Consider the following 23,497-nt stretch of genomic DNA (forward strand, 5'->3'; position numbering starts at 1 on the left):
GAGACCCATAACTCTCCTAAACGTCGATTACAAGGTACTTGCTAAGGTGGTTGCAAACCGGCTCAGGAATGTCATTGCCAAACTAATCCAGCCTGAGCAGGTTTGTAGTGTACCAGGCAGAAGTATTTCAGAGGTTTTAAACGTATTAAGGGATGTAATTTGGTATTCCAGAGACCGGGGTCAAAATGTAGCTCTTTTAGCCCTAGATTTTGAAAAAGCTTTCGATAGAGTCTCTCATAGATTTCTTTTTAGAGTTTTAAAAAGAATGGGTATCCCTAATATGCTTTTAAATTGTATTAAGATTTTATATAAAAATTGTTTTAGTCAAATTTCTCTTAATGGCTTTTTAACAGATGGAGTTCCCCTTGAGTCCGGAGTGAAGCAGGGATGCCCCTTGTCGCCCATCCTGTTCATCTGCGCCATGGAGCCCCTGCTGAGCGCAATAAGGAAAGACAAAGTGATTAGAGGGGTTCCTGTTCCTGGCGGAGGTGGCAGTGATGTGAGAGTCTTTGGCTACATGGATGACGTGACGGTTGTGTGCGTGGACCCTGCTTCCCTCCGGAGGGCGGTGTTGCGCATTGATTTTTTTTCCCAGGCATCCGGGTTTAAACTTAATTTAAATAAATCTGAATGTCTGACTTTGGGATCCTGGGACACCGCCCAACTCCCGCAGCTCACTATAAAACGAGACAATGTAAAAATTCTTGGAGTTGTTTTTAACGAGGAGAATGTGGGAACTCAAAGCTGGGAGAATGTCATAGAAAAAATGTCAAAGAAAATATCATTTTGGGGTTTGAGGTCCCTAACAATGGAGGGGAAAATTTTAATTATAAAATCAGTGTTGTTACCCCTCATACTGTATATAGCTATGGTGTACCCCCCCTCTGATGTTTTAATTAAAAAAATGACTAGGATGATCTTTATGTTTTTATGGAACTCCAAAATGGAAAAATTAAGGCGAGAAATAATGAGGAAGAATAAAATGAACGGCGGAAGGGATGTCCCCGACTTACATATTTATTTGTATTTAAATTATTTCTGCTTTTGTTTCAAACATTTTAATGGTAATAGTGCGCTAAGTTATTTTTTAAAATATACTTGTGGGATGATTTTTAAAAGATGGTTTAAGTTGTCGTTGAATTCCCCTGTTTTACTATGCCCCCCCAAACACCAAGCAATCTTAGAAAAGACTGTTCGATTTTATAGCCTTGGTGATTTTAAAATGGACATTTTTAAAGACCGCAAGAAGCTTTTATCTTTTCTGAGGAGGAATGAAGATGTGACCCCCATAGTAAATTTCTCAGAAGAGAGGTCGAAGCAAGTTTGGAAGAATGTCTTCGGAAAATTTTTAGCAAATGGACATAAGGACATCGCATGGATGGTGGTCCACCAGTGCCTCCCCACCAGAGAGTTTCAACACAGGAGAGGCCTGGTTGCCAGAGCCAAATGCCCCAGAGACTCATGTGTTAATGACGAAACCACCTTGCACCTTATGTGGAATTGCCCGTTTGCACAGGAACTTTGGCACAAAGTTGGGATTCTTTTAAAATGGACTTGCGGTTTAAGAGATTTTAACCATGAATATGTTTTATATGGCCTTTTTAAATGTCCGACCCCTCAACAGTATTGTATATGTTGGTGCATGATTAACTGTTTTAAAGACGCCCTTTGGAAGGCACGCAATATTTTACTTTTTAAACGTGATGCTATTTCTGTGAAGGATTGTCTTAAAATTGCTTTTAGTCAGATGTATATTTATTACTTGAGGGATGTCAAATGTATTGGGAGGAGGGATGCTAATCGTATATGGGGTTTTTATGGGTGGAATTCTGTGTTTTATTAATGTATTTGTGTTGCTGTTTTTTGATTGTAAACCATCTTTTACGCACATAATAAAATATGTTGAAACCTGATCTGTTCTTATCAGTTTAATATCTGATACGTCCCCTATCTGGGGACCATATATTAAATGGATTTTTAGAACAGGGAGATGGAAAAAGAGCTTGCTCTGTCCACTCCACGCATTGACCTGGTATTGCAGTATCTCCAGGACCGGTGCACCCCTTCTTTAATGCAGTTTCTAAAATCAGAAAGAATTGAATTCAATGTTTTTTGTTCATTTTGCTTGTTTGTCGGATTTTGGGATGGACTCTTTGGCTTTGCTTTTCTTCTCCTCATTGGATTTTTCATGTTCAAAGTTGCAGAAGCCAGATTACAAGCTCATTTTGGTTCAACTTCAGCAACTGTGCATTGCATTGCCATGTAATGTGATGCAATGCTATCTTTCTAGCTCTCCCTTTTTACTTCCTTTTGGATAAACAGACATATTAGGCAAGCATTTTGGAGCTTTCACCTAAATAACTACAGGTGGTGAGATAAGCTGCACAATATAATTGACCTTTCAGTATATTGTTGCACACACACCATCTATTTAGCAAATGCCCTTGTTATCAACAGCAGCCTTTTAAACTCACCTGAGCTAACAGGTATGTGCACTGGTTACTCTGCTGCGCTTAAAATTTCTTTTTTGGTTTGCTACAATGCCTTTTCTGAAACGTTGTCTCCTTCTGCTGGAACACTGACTTCTTTCATTTAATGCCTGCAGACTATAAAAGAGAACCCAACCCAAAAAGTTTGGTTGATTAGTCTGTGGCATTCTGTTAAACTGTTGCTTATGGCGGTCTCTGTGAGCTTCTCAGCGACATTCAGCCAGCCAGGTATCCTGCCTGCAGTAGATGGAATGTGGCAATGGAACGCTGGCTGCGCGTGTCATAATAGGCACTGAGCCTTTATATACCTGTGCACAGCAGCAGCCACCTTCAGTCTGCTGCTGGACAGCCAGCAGCAGCAGCAGCAGGAGAGGTATGTAATCAGGAGCCCTCCTGCTAAGGGTAGACAGCTGCTCGTTCCACCCCACCCCCCGCCTTAATTGGTTCTCCTCCCTTCCAACGGTGTTGAGGCGGGTGGGAACAGCAGGGGGTGAAGGTGCTGTGTTTAAAGAGGTGGAGTTATGCAGATCTAAAACGCGTGGATTGCAGCAGCAGCAAGCCGAAAAGTGCAGGCATGTAAGGGATCTAGAGGTTGACAACATGTCTTCTTAACGGGAGTCCAGGAGCTCATCTCCACAAATGGACTTTTCAGGATCCTTGGGTGGCTCCGTAGTTTGAAACCAATTCTGGTTATCGCTTCTCGGCCTTTTGGCTAAGATCAAGTGTAGTATCTGTTCTTATCAGTTTAATATCTGATACGTCCCCTATCTGGGGACCATATATTAAATGGATTTTTAGAACAGGGAGATGGAAAAAGAGCTTGCTCTGTCCACTCCACGCATTGACCTGGTATTGCAGTATCTCCAGGACCGGTGCACCCCTTCTTTAATGCAGTTTCTAAAATCAGAAAGAATTGAATTCAATGTTTTTTGTTCATTTTGCTTGTTTGTCGGATTTTGGGATGGACTCTTTGGCTTTGCTTTTCTTCTCCTCATTGGATTTTTCATGTTCAAAGTTGCAGAAGCCAGATTACAAGCTCATTTTGGTTCAACTTCAGCAACTGTGCATTGCATTGCCATGTAATGTGATGCAATGCTATCTTTCTAGCTCTCCCTTTTTACTTCCTTTTGGATAAACAGACATATTAGGCAAGCATTTTGGAGCTTTCACCTAAATAACTACAGGTGGTGAGATAAGCTGCACAATATAATTGACCTTTCAGTATATTGTTGCACACACACCATCTATTTAGCAAATGCCCTTGTTATCAACAGCAGCCTTTTAAACTCACCTGAGCTAACAGGTATGTGCGCTGGTTACTCTGCTGCGCTTAAAATTTCTTTTTTGGTTTGCTACAATGCCTTTTCTGAAACGTTGTCTCCTTCTGCTGGAACACTGACTTCTTTCATTTAATGCCTGCAGACTATAAAAGAGAACCCAACCCAAAAAGTTTGGTTGATTAGTCTGTGGCATTCTGTTAAACTGTTGCTTATGGCGGTCTCTGTGAGCTTCTCAGCGACATTCAGCCAGCCAGGTATCCTGCCTGCAGTAGATGGAATGTGGCAATGGAACGCTGGCTGCGCGTGTCATAATAGGCTCTGAGCCTTTATATACCTGTGCACAGCAGCAGCCACCTTCAGTCTGCTGCTGGACAGCCAGCAGCAGCAGCAGCAGGAGAGGTATGTAATCAGGAGCCCTCCTGCTAAGGGTAGACAGCTGCTCGTTCCACCCCACCCCCCACCTTAATTGGTTCTCCTCCCTTCCAACGGTGTTGAGGCGGGTGGGAACAGCAGGGGGTGAAGGTGCTGTGTTTAAAGAGGTGGAGTTATGCAGATCTAAAACGCGTGGATTGCAGCAGCAGCAAGCCGAAAAGTGCAGGCATGTAAGGGATCTAGAGGTTGACAACATGTCTTCTTAACGGGAGTCCAGGAGCTCATCTCCACAAATGGACTTTTCAGGATCCTTGGGTGGCTCCGTAGTTTGAAACCAATTCTGGTTATCGCTTCTCGGCCTTTTGGCTAAGACCATTTGGTTGCAGCCTGATAGGTGCGAGTTCTCTGGAGGAATCCAGGCCTTTTTGCGAAAGGATTTGGCGATTTTCTGTGGTATTATACCGACAGGTTTTGAAGATGAACTTCGTGAAGAATACTATCCGAATTGGAGTGGATCCATCAGTTTCCGAGAGGAATAATGTGTCCTTCATCGTGGAGAAACTTTTGGAAGGAAAAGCTGGAGCAAAACGAGGCGACTTCTACAGCGTCAACGAGTTTCCTAAATCAGGTACATATGACGTGACTTTTGTAGAAGAAAATACCTGCCTTGATGTGTTTGAGTGGCTTCGGAGTCACACTGATGATCCTTTCTTGGAAGGGGTGTGGTTTGAACCCTTGTTTGGACTTCAAGAAAAGATTGTGTGGGTAACAGTTTATAACCCTTTTACTGAGCCAGCATTGCTTGAAGGCTTCCTTGCACGGTACTGTGATTATGTGCGTAAAGGGGAAAAGCAGTTTAATTCTTTAGGTATTTTCAACTGCAAATACAAGTTTCGGGTGAAACTGAAGAAGGATCCTGGAAGTGTGGGAGGCTTTAGACATCCTCCTGCGAATTTTTCTGTGGCGGGACATAGGGGCTTCCTTTACTATGTAGGGCAGCCTATGTATTGCAGGAAATGTTACTGCTTTGGACATGTGCAGGATGCATGTAAGAAAGGGCAATGTTGCCGTAACTGCAAAGAGGAGGGGCATGTGGCAAGTGCGTGCCCGAAGCCCAAGGCTTGTGACATGTGTGGAAGTGGTGAGCACATGTTTAAAGATTGCCCGCAGGGTGTGCCCAGGAAAACTGATAAGGAGAGGAAAAAGGAGGAGGAGGAGAGGAGGGTTTTGCAGCAGATAGAAAGAGAAACTGCTAGAATGGAGAGAGAGCAGAGGAGGCGGAGTGAAAGGTCTGCCCCTGAAACTGTGAGTCTGAGGCCTGCTTACCAGAAGGAGAAAAAGGCACCTAAAATGGAGAAGGAGCTTGTGAAAGAATTGAGGAGAATGGAGGGGCAGATGAATGCAGCGGGAGAAGGAAGGTGTCCGGATACGTTGGACTTTCAGGACGTTGTAGATGCTGCAGATTGTATGGAAACTGGGGAAGGGTCATCACACCCTTCAGATCCTGAGAATATTGAGGAGTACTTCTCCGATGAGGGTGGGGGGAGTAGAAAATGTCACAGGGAGGGTGGTGGGGCAAATGATGAAGAAGATATCAAGGCACCGCAGCGAAAAGTGGGTGCCAAGAAAGCAAGGTGGGGTGATGGTGATGCTGCTAGCGGCTCGGAAACGAGTTGCTCGGTTCAGATGGTGGAAGAAGATAGTGGGGGTGCTGGTTAAGGTTGCCTTGCAATATGCGTGATAATGCCTATTATAAGCTTTGACTTAAGTCAAAGGCTTTTTCTTGTGAGTGGAGTTTTTGTAGTGTTTTTGTAACTTTTCTGTTTTCGTTTTTTTTAGGAGGTTTAAAAAAGGAAAAAATGGGTTTTACTATAATTTCACAAAATGTGAGAGTGTTTAAAAATAAGGCCAGGAGGGCTGCAATTTTTGATTTTTTGGCTATGAAGAATGCATCGATTTTTTGTTTGCAAGAGTGTGGAGTGGTGGATGGGGTGAGAGGAGATGAATGGTCTCATGGAGCATCTGTGTGGTCGGGGAGTGCATGTAATAAAAATGATGGTGTGGGGATTTTAGTTAAAGGGAGGGAGGTGGTTTTGAGTGATTATGTGGTGATTGATGTGGGGAGGTGCATTTTAGCAAATTTTGAGTATAAAAATGTTAAATTTTGTGTTATTAATGTTTATGCGCCGGTGGAGAAAAATGACCGGAAAAAGTTATTTGAAAAAATTAAACTTTTTGTTCCGGGAAGAATGCCTGTGGTGATTGTGGGTGATATGAATTGTGATGTGGGGAGAGTGAATGTGGATGTGTCTGGGAAAACTTTGTTAGAGTTGGTTAGTGATTTTGATTTGCATGATATGCAAAGTGTATGTAAAGTGAGGCCTTTGTTAAATACCTTCTTTTCCGAAAGTGGAAGAATACAATCTAGATTGGATTACTGTTTTATTTCAAAAAATATGATTCCTGTTGACTATAAGCAGGAGAATGTTTTGTTTTCAGATCATGTGTGCATGTCGTGTGAGTTGGATGTGAATGTGAATGGGGTGTTTGGGAAAGATTTGTGGAAGTTGAATGTTAAGTTATTGGAGTATGAGGAAGTAAGAAAGGAATATGCAAGACGGTATGAGGAGTGGTGTGAGTGTAAAAATGGTTTTGGGAATGTTTGTGGGTGGTGGGATTGGGTTAAAAAACAGACAAAAATTTTTTTCAAAAATTTGGGTTATAAGATGGCAGCAGTCAAGAGGAGACATTTTGTGAGTTTAAATGCACGTTTAAGTTTCTTGTATAAATTGAGGGAGGGAGGGATGGAGGTGGAGGAGGATATTTTACAAGTGAAAAAGGAGGTTCATGAGTTCTTGTTGGAAAAAGGGAGGAGTATTGTCTTTAGAGCAAAAGTTGATAATTTGGAGTATGATGAAAAATGTTCACGTTTTTTTTTCAAGAAGGTTTTTGGGAAAAAGCAAAATATGTGTGTGTTGAATGGAGCAGATGGAAGCGAGGTGAGTGGAGAGGATATGTGTGAGGAAGTGGCAAAGTTTTATGAGGATTTGTATGCTGTAAAGTGGAGGGATGAGTGTTTGGAGAATGATGTTTTGAGTACGTTAGAGAGTAAATTGAATGAGGCGGAAAGAGAGAGGCTGATGGATGCTGTGACAAGTGATGAAGTATGGAAGGTTATGTGTAGTATGGCTTTGAATAAGACGCCGGGGGAGGATGGTCTTCCAGTAGAATTTTACCGCATGATGTGGGATGTGATTGGGAGTGATTTTGTGGATTTTTGTAAGTATATGTGGGAAAATATGGAGGTGGCAGGTAGTATGCGTGCAGGTATGGTTGTATTGATTCCGAAAAAGGGTGATTTGAAGAGTCTGAAAAACTGGAGGCCAATAACATTATTGAACTGTGATTATAAGATCTACGCAAAATTAATGGCAAATAGGATGCGTGATGTGATAGAGAGTGTGATTGGGGATGAGCAGTGTTGTGCAGTACCTGGGAGACGGATTCACGAGTGTGTGTGTATATTGAGAGATTGTCTATGGGATTGTATGAGCCGGAAGAAGAGTGTGTTTTTGTTGAGCCTGGATTTTGAAAAGGCGTATGATAGGTTGTCGCATGGTTTTTTGTTTAGAGTGTTGCTGAGAATGGGTTTTCCTGCTGATTTTGTTGGGAGAGTGAGAAGTCTATATACAGATATTTATAGTTGTGTTTTAATGAACGGTTATGTCGGTAGGAGAGTGAATGTGCATTCGGGCGTGAGGCAGGGGTGTCCGTTATCCCCTGTGGCTTTTATTTGTGCAATTGAACCTTTGTTGTGTATGTTGAGGAAGGATAAAGTGGTTCGAGGTGTGCAAGTGCCGGGAGGTGGAGGAAGAGAGTGGAAGGTGAGTGGTTATATGGATGACGTGTGTGTATTATGTGATTCTGAATGTTCGGTGAGGCGGGTGAAGTTGTTAGTGTCTATCTTTTGTGGTGCGTCTGCATTTAAAGTGAATTGGGAAAAGAGTGAGTGTAAGGTTTTTGGAAGTGGTATTTTGAGTAGAGATGTAGGTGTGAACGTAGTGAGTGGGCCCATTAAGGTTTTGGGAGTGAAGTTTTCAGAAAGATTGGATGGGAAAGAAAGTTGGGATGACGCGAAAGAGAAGGTTGAAAAGAAGTTATGTTTTTGGAAGTTGAGAAGCCTTACTTTCTTTGGAAAAATCTTAGTCATTAAAAGCGTGGTGTTGCCTATTTTTTTATATGTTGCAGTTGTGTTTCCACCAGGTTATATGGTTTTGAGAGGATTGAATAGGATTTTGTTTGTTTTTTTGTGGAATTCTAAAATGGAGAGGGCGCGGAGGGAAGTGTTGGTGAAGCGTATGGAGAAAGGTGGTTTGGGTTTTCCAAATTTAGAAGTTTTTTTGGGTGTGAATATTGTGGTGTTTGTGCTGAAAGTGATTATGGGCGATGGAAAGTTTTCATGTATGTGTGGATATTTATTTGGGGCTTATTCTTTTCGTTTGAAGTGGAGAGAGAGGGATTTGCGGTGTCCGGTTGCTTTTGAGGTGCCCGTGTGGTATGTGTGGGTTTATAAGTTTTTGGTGAAGTATGAGTTGTGTGATGTGGATGTGAGGTTGTTGGGAAATAAGAAGGCTGTGTACAGGATGATTGAGTGTAGAGAAATGGAGAGTGGAATAAATTTGGTGAGAAGGTGTGATGTGCAAAAAGTATGGAAGAAGGTGCGGATGGGTGGTATGACAAATAAGCAGAGTGAGGTTGTGTGGCAGTCTTTGCATGGAGTGTTGCCAGTAAGAGAGTTTCAGAGGAATAGAGGTTTAGTGAGGAGTGAAACGTGTCCAAGAAATGGCTGTGGTGGAAGGGAAAGTGTGTTGCATGTTTTTTGGAATTGCCAGTATGCTAGAGATGTGATTGGGAGAATGGGGCCTTTGTGTAAAGAATTGTGTGGTGTGAATTTGTTGTCCTTTGAGTTGTTTATGTTTGGTTTGGGAATATGTGATGGGACGAAGGAAAGAGTCTTGTGGTTGATGCTTGCGTGTATAAAGGAAGTGTTATGGGATGTGAGGAATGTGTATGTGTTTAAAAGGAAGGAAATTGCTGTAAAGGATAGTGTGAAGGTGATTATGGGGAAGATGTATGTGTGTTTCCTATGGGACAAAAAGAGGAGAGGAGAAGTGGATGCGGAGGGAATATGGAAAGTTAAAAAGTGGAGATATTTTGTAAATACTTCTTGATCTTGTTTTCTGTGTAAGGTTTAAAAAGAAGAAATAAAAATTTTCCGGTGATGATGGGAGCAGCATTTGTGTCGTTGAGATGATGCAGCTGTTTGGAAGGAAGTTCCTTTGGTCGTGACTATAGACCGTGGATTTCCCCATCTGAGGGAAAAAAAAAAAAAAATCTGTTCTTATCAGTTTAATATCTGATACGTCCCCTATCTGGGGACCATATATTAAATGGATTTTTAGAACAGGGAGATGGAAAAAGAGCTTGCTCTGTCCACTCCACGCATTGACCTGGTATTGCAGTATCTCCAGGACCGGTGCACCCCTTCTTTAATGCAGTTTCTAAAATCAGAAAGAATTGAATTCAATGTTTTTTGTTCATTTTGCTTGTTTGTCGGATTTTGGGATGGACTCTTTGGCTTTGCTTTTCTTCTCCTCATTGGATTTTTCATGTTCAAAGTTGCAGAAGCCAGATTACAAGCTCATTTTGGTTCAACTTCAGCAACTGTGCATTGCATTGCCATGTAATGTGATGCAATGCTATCTTTCTAGCTCTCCCTTTTTACTTCCTTTTGGATAAACAGACATATTAGGCAAGCATTTTGGAGCTTTCACCTAAATAACTACAGGTGGTGAGATAAGCTGCACAATATAATTGACCTTTCAGTATATTGTTGCACACACACCATCTATTTAGCAAATGCCCTTGTTATCAACAGCAGCCTTTTAAACTCACCTGAGCTAACAGGTATGTGCGCTGGTTACTCTGCTGCGCTTAAAATTTCTTTTTTGGTTTGCTACAATGCCTTTTCTGAAACGTTGTCTCCTTCTGCTGGAACACTGACTTCTTTCATTTAATGCCTGCAGACTATAAAAGAGAACCCAACCCAAAAAGTTTGGTTGATTAGTCTGTGGCATTCTGTTAAACTGTTGCTTATGGCGGTCTCTGTGAGCTTCTCAGCGACATTCAGCCAGCCAGGTATCCTGCCTGCAGTAGATGGAATGTGGCAATGGAACGCTGGCTGCGCGTGTCATAATAGGCTCTGAGCCTTTATATACCTGTGCACAGCAGCAGCCACCTTCAGTCTGCTGCTGGACAGCCAGCAGCAGCAGCAGCAGGAGAGGTATGTAATCAGGAGCCCTCCTGCTAAGGGTAGACAGCTGCTCGTTCCACCCCACCCCCCGCCTTAATTGGTTCTCCTCCCTTCCAACGGTGTTGAGGCGGGTGGGAACAGCAGGGGGTGAAGGTGCTGTGTTTAAAGAGGTGGAGTTATGCAGATCTAAAACGCGTGGATTGCAGCAGCAGCAAGCCGAAAAGTGCAGGCATGTAAGGGATCTAGAGGTTGACAACATGTCTTCTTAACGGGAGTCCAGGAGCTCATCTCCACAAATGGACTTTTCAGGATCCTTGGGTGGCTCCGTAGTTTGAAACCAATTCTGGTTATCGCTTCTCGGCCTTTTGGCTAAGATCAAGTGTAGTATCTGTTCTTATCAGTTTAATATCTGATACGTCCCCTATCTGGGGACCATATATTAAATGGATTTTTAGAACAGGGAGATGGAAAAAGAGCTTGCTCTGTCCACTCCACGCATTGACCTGGTATTGCAGTATCTCCAGGACCGGTGCACCCCTTCTTTAATGCAGTTTCTAAAATCAGAAAGAATTGAATTCAATGTTTTTTGTTCATTTTGCTTGTTTGTCGGATTTTGGGATGGACTCTTTGGCTTTGCTTTTCTTCTCCTCATTGGATTTTTCATGTTCAAAGTTGCAGAAGCCAGATTACAAGCTCATTTTGGTTCAACTTCAGCAACTGTGCATTGCATTGCCATGTAATGTGATGCAATGCTATCTTTCTAGCTCTCCCTTTTTACTTCCTTTTGGATAAACAGACATATTAGGCAAGCATTTTGGAGCTTTCACCTAAATAACTACAGGTGGTGAGATAAGCTGCACAATATAATTGACCTTTCAGTATATTGTTGCACACACACCATCTATTTAGCAAATGCCCTTGTTATCAACAGCAGCCTTTTAAACTCACCTGAGCTAACAGGTATGTGCGCTGGTTACTCTGCTGCGCTTAAAATTTCTTTTTTGGTTTGCTACAATGCCTTTTCTGAAACGTTGTCTCCTTCTGCTGGAACACTGACTTCTTTCATTTAATGCCTGCAGACTATAAAAGAGAACCCAACCCAAAAAGTTTGGTTGATTAGTCTGTGGCATTCTGTTAAACTGTTGCTTATGGCGGTCTCTGTGAGCTTCTCAGCGACATTCAGCCAGCCAGGTATCCTGCCTGCAGTAGATGGAATGTGGCAATGGAACGCTGGCTGCGCGTGTCATAATAGGCTCTGAGCCTTTATATACCTGTGCACAGCAGCAGCCACCTTCAGTCTGCTGCTGGACAGCCAGCAGCAGCAGCAGCAGGAGAGGTATGTAATCAGGAGCCCTCCTGCTAAGGGTAGACAGCTGCTCGTTCCACCCCACCCCCCGCCTTAATTGGTTCTCCTCCCTTCCAACGGTGTTGAGGCGGGTGGGAACAGCAGGGGGTGAAGGTGCTGTGTTTAAAGAGGTGGAGTTATGCAGATCTAAAACGCGTGGATTGCAGCAGCAGCAAGCCGAAAAGTGCAGGCATGTAAGGGATCTAGAGGTTGACAACATGTCTTCTTAACGGGAGTCCAGGAGCTCATCTCCACAAATGGACTTTTCAGGATCCTTGGGTGGCTCCGTAGTTTGAAACCAATTCTGGTTATCGCTTCTCGGCCTTTTGGCTAAGATCAAGTGTAGTATCTGTTCTTATCAGTTTAATATCTGATACGTCCCCTATCTGGGGACCATATATTAAATGGATTTTTAGAACAGGGAGATGGAAAAAGAGCTTGCTCTGTCCACTCCACGCATTGACCTGGTATTGCAGTATCTCCAGGACCGGTGCACCCCTTCTTTAATGCAGTTTCTAAAATCAGAAAGAATTGAATTCAATGTTTTTTGTTCATTTTGCTTGTTTGTCGGATTTTGGGATGGACTCTTTGGCTTTGCTTTTCTTCTCCTCATTGGATTTTTCATGTTCAAAGTTGCAGAAGCCAGATTACAAGCTCATTTTGGTTCAACTTCAGCAACTGTGCATTGCATTGCCATGTAATGTGATGCAATGCTATCTTTCTAGCTCTCCCTTTTTACTTCCTTTTGGATAAACAGACATATTAGGCAAGCATTTTGGAGCTTTCACCTAAATAACTACAGGTGGTGAGATAAGCTGCACAATATAATTGACCTTTCAGTATATTGTTGCACACACACCATCTATTTAGCAAATGCCCTTGTTATCAACAGCAGCCTTTTAAACTCACCTGAGCTAACAGGTATGTGCGCTGGTTACTCTGCTGCGCTTAAAATTTCTTTTTTGGTTTGCTACAATGCCTTTTCTGAAACGTTGTCTCCTTCTGCTGGAACACTGACTTCTTTCATTTAATGCCTGCAGACTATAAAAGAGAACCCAACCCAAAAAGTTTGGTTGATTAGTCTGTGGCATTCTGTTAAACTGTTGCTTATGGCGGTCTCTGTGAGCTTCTCAGCGACATTCAGCCAGCCAGGTATCCTGCCTGCAGTAGATGGAATGTGACAATGGAACGCTGGCTGCGCGTGTCATAATAGGCTCTGAGCCTTTATATACCTGTGCACAGCAGCAGCCACCTTCAGTCTGCTGCTGGACAGCCAGCAGCAGCAGCAGCAGGAGAGGTATGTAATCAGGAGCCCTCCTGCTAAGGGTAGACAGCTGCTCGTTCCACCCCACCCCCCGCCTTAATTGGTTCTCCTCCCTTCCAACGGTGTTGAGGCGGGTGGGAACAGCAGGGGGTGAAGGTGCTGTGTTTAAAGAGGTGGAGTTATGCAGATCTAAAACGCGTGGATTGCAGCAGCAGCAAGCCGAAAAGTGCAGGCATGTAAGGGATCTAGAGGTTGACAACATATCTTCTTAACGGGAGTCCAGGAGCTCATCTCCACAAATGGACTTTTCAGGATCCTTGGGTGGCTCCGTAGTTTGAAACCAATTCTGGTTATCGCTTCTCGGCCTTTTGGCTAAGATCAAGTGTAGTATCTGTTCTTATCAGTTTAATATCTGATACGTCCCCTATCTGGGGACCATATATTAAATGGATTTTTAGAACAGGGAGATGGAAAAAGAGCTTGCTCTGTCCACTCCACGCATTGACCTGGTATTGCAGTATCTCCAGGACCGGTGCACCCCTTCTTTAATGCAGTTTCTAAAATCAGAAAGAATTGAATTCAATGTTTTTTGTTCATTTTGCTTGTTTGTCGGATTTTGGGATGGACTCTTTGGCTTTGCTTTTCTTCTCCTCATTGGATTTTTCATGTTCAAAGTTGCAGAAGCCAGATTACAAGCTCATTTTGGTTCAACTTCAGCAACTGTGCATTGCATTGCCATGTAATGTGATGCAATGCTATCTTTCTAGCTCTCCCTTTTTACTTCCTTTTGGATAAACAGACATATTAGGCAAGCATTTTGGAGCTTTCACCTAAATAACTACAGGTGGTGAGATAAGCTGCACAATATAATTGACCTTTCAGTATATTGTTGCACACACACCATCTATTTAGCAAATGCCCTTGTTATCAACAGCAGCCTTTTAAACTCACCTGAGCTAACAGGTATGTGCGCTGGTTACTCTGCTGCGCTTAAAATTTCTTTTTTGGTTTGCTACAATGCCTTTTCTGAAACGTTGTCTCCTTCTGCTGGAACACTGACTTCTTTCATTTAATGCCTGCAGACTATAAAAGAGAACCCAACCCAAAAAGTTTGGTTGATTAGTCTGTGGCATTCTGTTAAACTGTTGCTTATGGCGGTCTCTGTGAGCTTCTCAGCGACATTCAGCCAGCCAGGTATCCTGCCTGCAGTAGATGGAATGTGACAATGGAACGCTGGCTGCGCGTGTCATAATAGGCTCTGAGCCTTTATATACCTGTGCACAGCAGCAGCCACCTTCAGTCTGCTGCTGGACAGCCAGCAGCAGCAGCAGCAGGAGAGGTATGTAATCAGGAGCCCTCCTGCTAAGGGTAGACAGCTGCTCGTTCCACCCCACCCCCCGCCTTAATTGGTTCTCCTCCCTTCCAACGGTGTTGAGGCGGGTGGGAACAGCAGGGGGTGAAGGTGCTGTGTTTAAAGAGGTGGAGTTATGCAGATCTAAAACGCGTGGATTGCAGCAGCAGCAAGCCGAAAAGTGCAGGCATGTAAGGGATCTAGAGGTTCACAACATGTCTTCTTAACGGGAGTCCAGGAGCTCATCTCCACAAATGGACTTTTCAGGATCCTTGGGTGGCTCCGTAGTTTGAAACCAATTCTGGTTATCGCTTCTCGGCCTTTTGGCTAAGATCAAGTGTAGTATCTGTTCTTTTAAAAACACAAGAGCTACGATCTACACTTGACGAGAGCGATCGAACTCGGAAGGAGAAGAGCTTCGGAGCCCAGCTGACATCGGAGAACGAAGGCGGATATCGGTGGGAGGAAGAAGCTCTAAAGAATCCAGAAGAAGACGAAGACTCGGAGAAGAATCGGGCTGTCCTGTGGAATCTTCGAGGAAGAAAATCATCGAGACAAAGACCTTTCGGGGAATTTGTCCAGAACACGACGGGAGAAGAATCTGCATAGCTCCACCCATTCCGGGAAGAGTTCCAGATCCAGCTCCAAGAAGTAACTGCAGGAGGAAAGCCATGGCAAGCGCTGCGAGGAAGGCCGAAAAGAAGAGCCTGGAGCTGGGGACAGCCAGGAGGGCCCAGCCAGGAGCCGATTCTGACCCCAAGGACTCTGCCTCCACGACTGGCCAGCAGAAGGGACCCCAGAAGCCCCGCCACGAAGCTCCAGCCCTGGAGCCATGGATGCGGCAGACGGTGGCCCTGAAGCTGAAGGAAGTGGATGGGAGGGTGCCGGACATGTCCTCGGACGTGTTCTGCCAGAAGATGATGCTGGATCGAGGCTTCTCCAGGTCGGACACCCTCAGCATCCAGACCTTCTTGACGGGGATCTTCTTCGTCACCTTCGCCACTGTGAACACCTGCAGGAGGTTCTGGGAAATGGTAAGCGCAAAAGGACCGGATAATTCTTTCTCTGCCTTTACAGGTAGCTGCCCTATCCAGAGGGATGAAAGGAGGATCACGGTCTCCATGCGCAACCCGCACACCCCAGGCCAAGACATCTGTACCTTCCTGAGACGCTTCTGTTTGGTTGTGAAGGAACCCTCTCACATCCTGAATGGACTCGGCTTCTGGACAGGTAAGTGGTCGGTGACCGTTAGACTTCACAGGGACCTGGCGTACTCAGACGGACTTCGGCACCTGCCCCCGACATTCTCCCTGGGCAACTCCTACGGCCTCATCTATTACCCGGACATGCCGCGGAACTGCAGGAGATGCGGCAAGAACGGCCACGAGATGAAGGACTGCAAGGAGGATGCCTGCAGGATTTGTCGAGTGACGGGACACAGCTCGAAGGACTGCCCGAAGAAGACGTCCTGCAACCTGTGTGGGCTGGCGGCTCATCTGTACAAGGATTGCCCCAGGCGTGAGAGATCCTGGGCATCGGTGGTTGCGACGACCCCAGCTACGGAGGACAAGGCCCCGACGACCAGGCCTGTGAAGGTCAAGGACGCGACGACCAAGGCCCCAGCGGCCAAGGCCGAGACGACCAAGGCCAAAGCGGTCAAGGAGTCGGTGGCCAAAGCCCCAGCGACGGTCCCAGCAGCTCCGAAGCAGAAGAAAAAGTCAAAGGAGGGTAAGAGTTCTGTCACCCCTCTCTCGATCCCTCCCCCTGCCACCCCCGTCCAATCCCCCCCCACCCCGGCCACCCCTGCTGAGGATTCCACTTCCTCTTCCTCCTTCCCCTACTCCTCAGCAGGTGTCCTTTCCCCTGCCCCGGCAGCCACTCTCCCTCCCCAGACCATGGTAGCGGTGGAATTAACCTTTCCTCCACCCGCCGCTATCTATTCCGAGGAGGATTTTCCCCTTCTTGTCTCCCCAGTTCCAACCCGGGGAAAGAGGAAGGTGGAGGACAGCCCTGCTACTGAATCCTCCAAAAAGAAGATTCTGGATTTCGTAGGTGAAAAGGAGGATACCCTCCCTGAGCCAGAAGAGATGGAGCACATGGTTGAGACCCTGGTGGCCGAGCCAGAAGAGGAGGAACTGGTGGTCGCCGAGATCGAGGCCGCGCTGCTTGACCAGATGGAGGAAGAGGGCCTGCTGGTGATCCCGTCACCAGCAGTCAACACCGACGAGGGACCACCCGACCGGAGTGGTAACTAAGGTGTATTGCCTGCGCTAACTTTTTCTTTTTTCCCTACATGATGGCTAATATTAACTTATTTTCCATTAATGTCAGGAGCATCAAGGACAAGTTCAGACGTCAGACTATTTATGCCTTCCTTACTTCCCAGTTGTGTGATGTTTATATGTTGCAGGAATGTTCCCTTCCCTCCTCTAGGTCCTTCAAACATCTGGCCAGGGAGTGGTCCCACGGTCCATCCTACTGGTCCGGTGGGGGTGACTGCAAGTCTGCGGGGGTCGCAATTCTGATCAGGGGGGGCGCATTCACGCTTGAGTCCGTCCAGGAGCTCATCTGCGGCAGGGCTCTTGTTGTAGATGGCAACTGGGCGGGAGAACCTGTCAGGTTCATCAACGTGTATGCGTCCCCACTGAAGAATGAGCGTTTGGAGCTTTTCCAGACCCTGCGGCTTCAGCTTGCCACCACCAGAACCTTAGTGATGGCCGGGGATTTCAACTGCCCCATCGAGGAGGACGGTCGTAGTTCTGGCACATCTGCCAAGTTGGACATCACGTCCAAGCTGCTCATCGAGATGGTAACCGAGGCCTCTCTTCAGGACGTGGTGGGCTCCATGGGGAGAGGCTCCACGAACTATTCGTGGAGCCGACCCGATGGCTCACTCCGCTCCAGGATTGACTTTGTGTTCACCTCTCGGGCAGTCAGGCAGAGTAGGCACTCGATGGTCTCCTGCTTCTTCTCCGACCACAGAGCCATTCACTTACAAGGTGTCCTCGGCGACGGTTTTCCGTCCGGCCCCGGCTCCTGGAAGCTGAATTGTGCTCTGCTGGCTCAGGATGAAGTCGTGGAGGAGCTGAGAGCAGCCTACGCAATGTGGCAGTCCTACAAGGGTAGCTTCCAAACAGTCTCTGATTGGTGGGAATATGTTAAACTTGAGTTTCGCTGTTTCTTTCAGGCCAAGGGTCGACAACAGGCGTGTGAGAAGAGGAGGGACTTCAGAGGGCTGCAGCGCGAGCTGCGGTCGCTGCAGGACCTTCTTCACTGCGGCTGGGACGTGAGGGAGGAGCTGGAGGAGACCAAGAAGAGCCTGAAAAGGCACTTTGAGGAGGAGTCCAAGCGAATCATCTTCCGTTCCAAAGTGGAGAATCTGGAGAAGGGTGAGAAATGTAACTCATTCTTTTTCAGGAAACTTCATGCCGGTCACACGCCCCTGAACGAGCTGCGAGACGAGAGCGGAAACATGCGACGTGGGAAGGAGGACGTGATGAGGGTCGTCAGCGACTTCTACAGCGAACTCTACTCCCACAAGACTACCGACCCCGACGCTGCTGATAAGTTCCTGTCAGGTATCACTAACCATCTTGATCCTGCAGGCACGGCAGCCTTGGACAAACCTCTGATGGTGGGCGAATTGCTCTCTGCCGCTAAATCCTTTAGGACCGGCAGGACCCCGGGCAGTGATGGTCTTCCAGCGGAGCTCTATGTAGCGCTGGGAGACCTCATCTGTCCGGACCTGTTGGACCTGTACGAGGAGATGGTGGTGGAGGGTAGAATGCCTCCATCTTTGAGGGAAGGAATGGTCACGATCCTGTACAAGCGGAAGGGAGAGAGGTGCGACCTGAGGAATTGGCGTCCCATCACTCTGCTCAACGTGGACTACAAGATCCTGGCCAAGACGATGGCGACACGACTTAAGACGGTCATCGGACGGATCATCCACCCGGACCAGACCTGCGGCATCCCTGGACGTCGCATCGCAGACAGCCTCGCTCTCGTGCGGGACACGGTCGAGTACATCAAGGTCCGCCGCGCACACGCGGCCCTGGTCTCCTTGGATCAGGAGAAGGCCTTCGACCGGGTTTCCCACGAGTTCATGGGCCGAGCTCTGCACCGGTTAGGTTTGGGTAACATGTTTTGTTCGTATGTCCGTCTGATGTATTTTGATATCCACAGCTCGGTGTTGGTGAACGGCTGGAAGACTGACCCCTTCCCTGTCCTCTCTGGGGTCAGACAAGGCTGCCCTCTATCACCTCTTCTTTTTGTTTGTGTTATAGAACTCTTCGCAGAGGCTATCCGGCAGAATGGAGAGATCAGAGGGATCACCGCACCGGGTCCGGGACGACACGAGGTCAAGTGCTCGCTCTACATGGACGACGTCACCGTCTTCTGCGCTGATCGTGGTTCAGTCGACGCCCTCGTCCAGACGTGTGAGAGGTTCGGCCGGGCTTCAGGGGCCAAAGTCAACTGCAGGAAGTCGGAAGCCATGCTCTTCGGGGATTGGCAGCCGGCCTCCTCCGCCCCCTTCCCCTTCAACATTCAACCGGATTTCCTCAAGGTGCTGGGAGTCTGGTTCGGGAAGGAAGGAGCGGCCCTCAAGTCCTGGCAAGAACGCTTGGCCAAGGTGAAGCAACGGATCGGACTCTGGAGCCTCAGACACCTCACTTGTGAGGGTAAGGCACTCATCCTGCGTAATGAGGTCCTGCCCGTCTTGCAGTACACGGCGCAGGCCTGGCCCCCACACGTCACTGTGTGCAGGGCCATTACCAGGACAGTGTTTCACTTTGTCTGGGGATCCAAGATGGACAGAGTCAGGCGGGCCGTCATGTACAAGGAGCCTCGCAAGGGTGGGAAGGGCGTTCCAGATATCCCCACCCTCCTGCGATCCTCTTTTGTGTGTGATTGTGTCCGCCGGACTTTGCAAGTCAAGAATGGCTCCGCGGGCAGGTCCATGTCTCGCTTCTTCCTGCTTCCTCTTTGGAGGCGACTCGGCTGGGACAAGTGGGACAGCTCCTTCCCCTACAACTGGACGACGCCATGGTTCTACGGAGACGTCGTTCGATTTGTGGGGGAGCATCAACTGGAGGGACTCAAGCCCGACTTGTGGAAGCCCAAAACTATCCACAAGCTAATCAGAGCCAAGGATGACGTGGAGAACATCACAGGACTTCACCAGGACACGCTGGAGACTGTGTGGACAAATGTGTCGTCTGACAGGCTGACCAACGGGCACAAGGACTTGTCGTGGATGGCGATTCAGGGCGGACTGCCCGTCCGGTCATTCATGCATGCCCGGAACCTGTGCAAGACCCGGTACTGCCCAAGGTGCCCCTTCGTGGAGGAAACATCTTTGCACACTTTTTGGGACTGCGGATTTGCACAGCGCCTATTGACTGCACTTGAGGACGACCTGAGGAACTCTGTCCCCAGGGCGAGCCTATCGCACCATTCTGTGCTTTACGGACTCTTCCCTGGGGTTCATACCGTCGGAGCCATCCAGGAGGCTTGGCGCCTTATGAACTGCTTCAAGGATGCCGTTTGGGTCGCCAGGAACCGGCTCATCTTGAGGAGGGAGAGGATGTCCATCCAGGACTGCCGCAGGCTGATCCACAGCCTGCTCAGAGACTATTCCATCATGGACGGTCCGGAGGACGAGGACGAGGACTAAACCCCTCCTCCCCCTCTCCCCTTATGTGTCTTGTCTTTCAATAAAGCTTCGGGCCTGTGATTTTCCCCTCCCCATCCCCTTTTTCCCAATCCCCATCCCTTATCACGGTTCGTCGTACTGTATTGGTTGACATGCTTTTTCTTTCAGATTGAGTGTTTTGTGTAGCATAGGGGTGTGATGTGTCTAGTTAGTGCGTCGTATCCTCATGCTATGTAAATATGATGTAGAATTCTGTGTGTACTGGGCTGCGGCACTGTACACTGTCTGTTAACTTATTTTTTGTGCTAATAAAAGATATATTCAATCAAAAAAATCTGTTCTTATCAGTTTAATATCTGATACGTCCCCTATCTGGGGACCATATATTAAATGGATTTTTAGAACAGGGAGATGGAAAAAGAGCTTGCTCTGTCCACTCCACGCATTGACCTGGTATTGCATTATCTCCAGGACCGGTGCACCCCTTCTTTAATGCAGTTTCTAAAATCAGAAAGAATTGAATTCAATGTTTTTTGTTCATTTTGCTTGTTTGTCGGATTTTGGGATGGACTCTTTGGCTTTGCTTTTCTTCTCCTCATTGGATTTTTCATGTTCAAAGTTGCAGAAGCCAGATTACAAGCTCATTTTGGTTCAACTTCAGCAACTGTGCATTGCATTGCCATGTAATGTGATGCAATGCTATCTTTCTAGCTCTCCCTTTTTACTTCCTTTTGGATAAACAGACATATTAGGCAAGCATTTTGGAGCTTTCACCTAAATAACTACAGGTGGTGAGATAAGCTGCACAATATAATTGACCTTTCAGTATATTGTTGCACACACACCATCTATTTAGCAAATGCCCTTGTTATCAACAGCAGCCTTTTAAACTCACCTGAGCTAACAGGTATGTGCGCTGGTTACTCTGCTGCGCTTAAAATTTCTTTTTTGGTTTGCTACAATGCCTTTTCTGAAACGTTGTCTCCTTCTGCTGGAACACTGACTTCTTTCATTTAATGCCTGCAGACTATAAAAGAGAACCCAACCCAAAAAGTTTGGTTGATTAGTCTGTGGCATTCTGTTAAACTGTTGCTTATGGCGGTCTCTGTGAGCTTCTCAGCGACATTCAGCCAGCCAGGTATCCTGCCTGCAGTAGATGGAATGTGGCAATGGAACGCTGGCTGCGCGTGTCATAATAGGCTCTGAGCCTTTATATACCTGTGCACAGCAGCAGCCACCTTCAGTCTGCTGCTGGACAGCCAGCAGCAGCAGCAGCAGGAGAGGTATGTAATCAGGAGCCCTCCTGCTAAGGGTAGACAGCTGCTCGTTCCACCCCACCCCCCGCCTTAATTGGTTCTCCTCCCTTCCAACGGTGTTGAGGCGGGTGGGAACAGCAGGGGGTGAAGGTGCTGTGTTTAAAGAGGTGGAGTTATGCAGATCTAAAACGCGTGGATTGCAGCAGCAGCAAGCCGAAAAGTGCAGGCATGTAAGGGATCTAGAGGTTGACAACATGTCTTCTTAACGGGAGTCCAGGAGCTCATCTCCACAAATGGACTTTTCAGGATCCTTGGGTGGCTCCGTAGTTTGAAACCAATTCTGGTTATCGCTTCTCGGCCTTTTGGCTAAGATCAAGTGTAGTATCTGTTCTTATCAGTTTAATATCTGATACGTCCCCTATCTGGGGACCATATATTAAATGGATTTTTAGAACAGGGAGATGGAAAAAGAGCTTGCTCTGTCCACTCCACGCATTGACCTGGTATTGCAGTATCTCCAGGACCGGTGCACCCCTTCTTTAATGCAGTTTCTAAAATCAGAAAGAATTGAATTCAATGTTTTTTGTTCATTTTGCTTGTTTGTCGGATTTTGGGATGGACTCTTTGGCTTTGCTTTTCTTCTCCTCATTGGATTTTTCATGTTCAAAGTTGCAGAAGCCAGATTACAAGCTCATTTTGGTTCAACTTCAGCAACTGTGCATTGCATTGCCATGTAATGTGATGCAATGCTATCTTTCTAGCTCTCCCTTTTTACTTCCTTTTGGATAAACAGACATATTAGGCAAGCATTTTGGAGCTTTCACCTAAATAACTACAGGTGGTGAGATAAGCTGCACAATATAATTGACCTTTCAGTATATTGTTGCACACACACCATCTATTTAGCAAATGCCCTTGTTATCAACAGCAGCCTTTTAAACTCACCTGAGCTAACAGGTATGTGCGCTGGTTACTCTGCTGCGCTTAAAATTTCTTTTTTGGTTTGCTACAATGCCTTTTCTGAAACGTTGTCTCCTTCTGCTGGAACACTGACTTCTTTCATTTAATGCCTGCAGACTATAAAAGAGAACCCAACCCAAAAAGTTTGGTTGATTAGTCTGTGGCATTCTGTTAAACTGTTGCTTATGGCGGTCTCTGTGAGCTTCTCAGCGACATTCAGCCAGCCAGGTATCCTGCCTGCAGTAGATGGAATGTGGCAATGGAACGCTGGCTGCGCGTGTCATAATAGGCTCTGAGCCTTTATATACCTGTGCACAGCAGCAGCCACCTTCAGTCTGCTGCTGGACAGCCAGCAGCAGCAGCAGCAGGAGAGGTATGTAATCAGGAGCCCTCCTGCTAAGGGTAGACAGCTGCTCGTTCCACCCCACCCCCCGCCTTAATTGGTTCTCCTCCCTTCCAACGGTGTTGAGGCGGGTGGGAACAGCAGGGGGTGAAGGTGCTGTGTTTAAAGAGGTGGAGTTATGCAGATCTAAAACGCGTGGATTGCAGCAGCAGCAAGCCGAAAAGTGCAGGCATGTAAGGGATCTAGAGGTTGACAACATGTCTTCTTAACGGGAGTCCAGGAGCTCATCTCCACAAATGGACTTTTCAGGATCCTTGGGTGGCTCCGTAGTTTGAAACCAATTCTGGTTATCGCTTCTCGGCCTTTTGGCTAAGATCAAGTGTAGTATCTTTTGAAAAGGCAGTTTTGTCCTTGGGCTGCCCTAGTAAATTGATGCATATTACACACTGGTTTGGTGCACTTGTTAGTACGCCAGGTGGCTCATAGAGTTATCTGATGGAAAACATGGCCCTCCAGGATCGAAGTCACTAGGCTGGGTAAGTGTGAGGGCTTTGGAGCAATGTGCCCCAGGAGTAGGCGCCCTGGTGGGAGTCCAAGCTTACTGGGACTGGGAACCCCAGAAAGACTTGGCTTCGTTGCACGCCGCACCTTTGCCAATCATACTTTCTGAGCAACCCCCCCTATTCCTGGCCTCCGGGCTAGGAAGGGGAATTTTTATAAACCCGGTCGGAGGTCCGGTCAGCTTTGGGCTGAGAAACCAACACAGGCTCCAGCTCCACTAGGGTGGCAGCCTAGATGGAAGCTGGGAGCACGAAAACGGCTCTTCTCCGGCTTCGGCTAGGGAGAGCATCGGAGATCCCTGACCCTC

The 23,497-nt window shown here is 46.7% G+C and overlaps 8 non-coding genes and 2 pseudogenes across 8 annotated transcripts; all 10 read left to right on the top strand.

The window, feature by feature from the left end:
• Positions 1 to 1,876: 1,876 nt before the first annotated feature.
• LOC141177862 (U2 spliceosomal RNA) lies at positions 1,877 to 2,066 on the top strand. The gene has a single exon (XR_012254391.1). It is a non-coding gene; the product is annotated as a U2 spliceosomal RNA (small nuclear RNA).
• A 1,115-nt stretch (positions 2,067 to 3,181) lies between these two features.
• On the top strand, positions 3,182 to 3,372 carry LOC141176821 (U2 spliceosomal RNA). Its single transcript, XR_012253473.1, has one exon. It is a non-coding gene; the product is annotated as a U2 spliceosomal RNA (small nuclear RNA).
• A 6,124-nt stretch (positions 3,373 to 9,496) lies between these two features.
• LOC141177837 (U2 spliceosomal RNA) lies at positions 9,497 to 9,688 on the top strand. Its single transcript, XR_012254375.1, has one exon. It is a non-coding gene; the product is annotated as a U2 spliceosomal RNA (small nuclear RNA).
• A 1,115-nt stretch (positions 9,689 to 10,803) lies between these two features.
• Positions 10,804 to 10,994, top strand: LOC141176823 (U2 spliceosomal RNA). The gene has a single exon (XR_012253475.1). It is a non-coding gene; the product is annotated as a U2 spliceosomal RNA (small nuclear RNA).
• A 1,115-nt stretch (positions 10,995 to 12,109) lies between these two features.
• On the top strand, positions 12,110 to 12,300 carry LOC141176824 (U2 spliceosomal RNA). The gene has a single exon (XR_012253476.1). It is a non-coding gene; the product is annotated as a U2 spliceosomal RNA (small nuclear RNA).
• Positions 12,301 to 13,415: 1,115 nt separating this feature from the next.
• Positions 13,416 to 13,606, top strand: LOC141176825 (U2 spliceosomal RNA). Its single transcript, XR_012253477.1, has one exon. It is a non-coding gene; the product is annotated as a U2 spliceosomal RNA (small nuclear RNA).
• A 1,115-nt stretch (positions 13,607 to 14,721) lies between these two features.
• Positions 14,722 to 14,799, top strand: LOC141178009 (U2 spliceosomal RNA; annotated as a pseudogene).
• A 5,564-nt stretch (positions 14,800 to 20,363) lies between these two features.
• Positions 20,364 to 20,557, top strand: LOC141177686 (U2 spliceosomal RNA). Its single transcript, XR_012254258.1, has one exon. It is a non-coding gene; the product is annotated as a U2 spliceosomal RNA (small nuclear RNA).
• Positions 20,558 to 21,672: 1,115 nt separating this feature from the next.
• Positions 21,673 to 21,863, top strand: LOC141176826 (U2 spliceosomal RNA). The gene has a single exon (XR_012253478.1). It is a non-coding gene; the product is annotated as a U2 spliceosomal RNA (small nuclear RNA).
• Positions 21,864 to 22,978: 1,115 nt separating this feature from the next.
• LOC141178077 (U2 spliceosomal RNA) lies at positions 22,979 to 23,094 on the top strand (annotated as a pseudogene).
• Positions 23,095 to 23,497: the final 403 nt, after the last annotated feature.

This window comes from Phyllobates terribilis, unplaced genomic scaffold, assembly GCF_046119375.1.
Source record: "Phyllobates terribilis strain yellow unplaced genomic scaffold, ASM4611937v1 Scaffold_27__1_contigs__length_16484149, whole genome shotgun sequence".
Lineage (NCBI taxonomy): Eukaryota > Metazoa > Chordata > Amphibia > Anura > Dendrobatidae > Phyllobates > Phyllobates terribilis.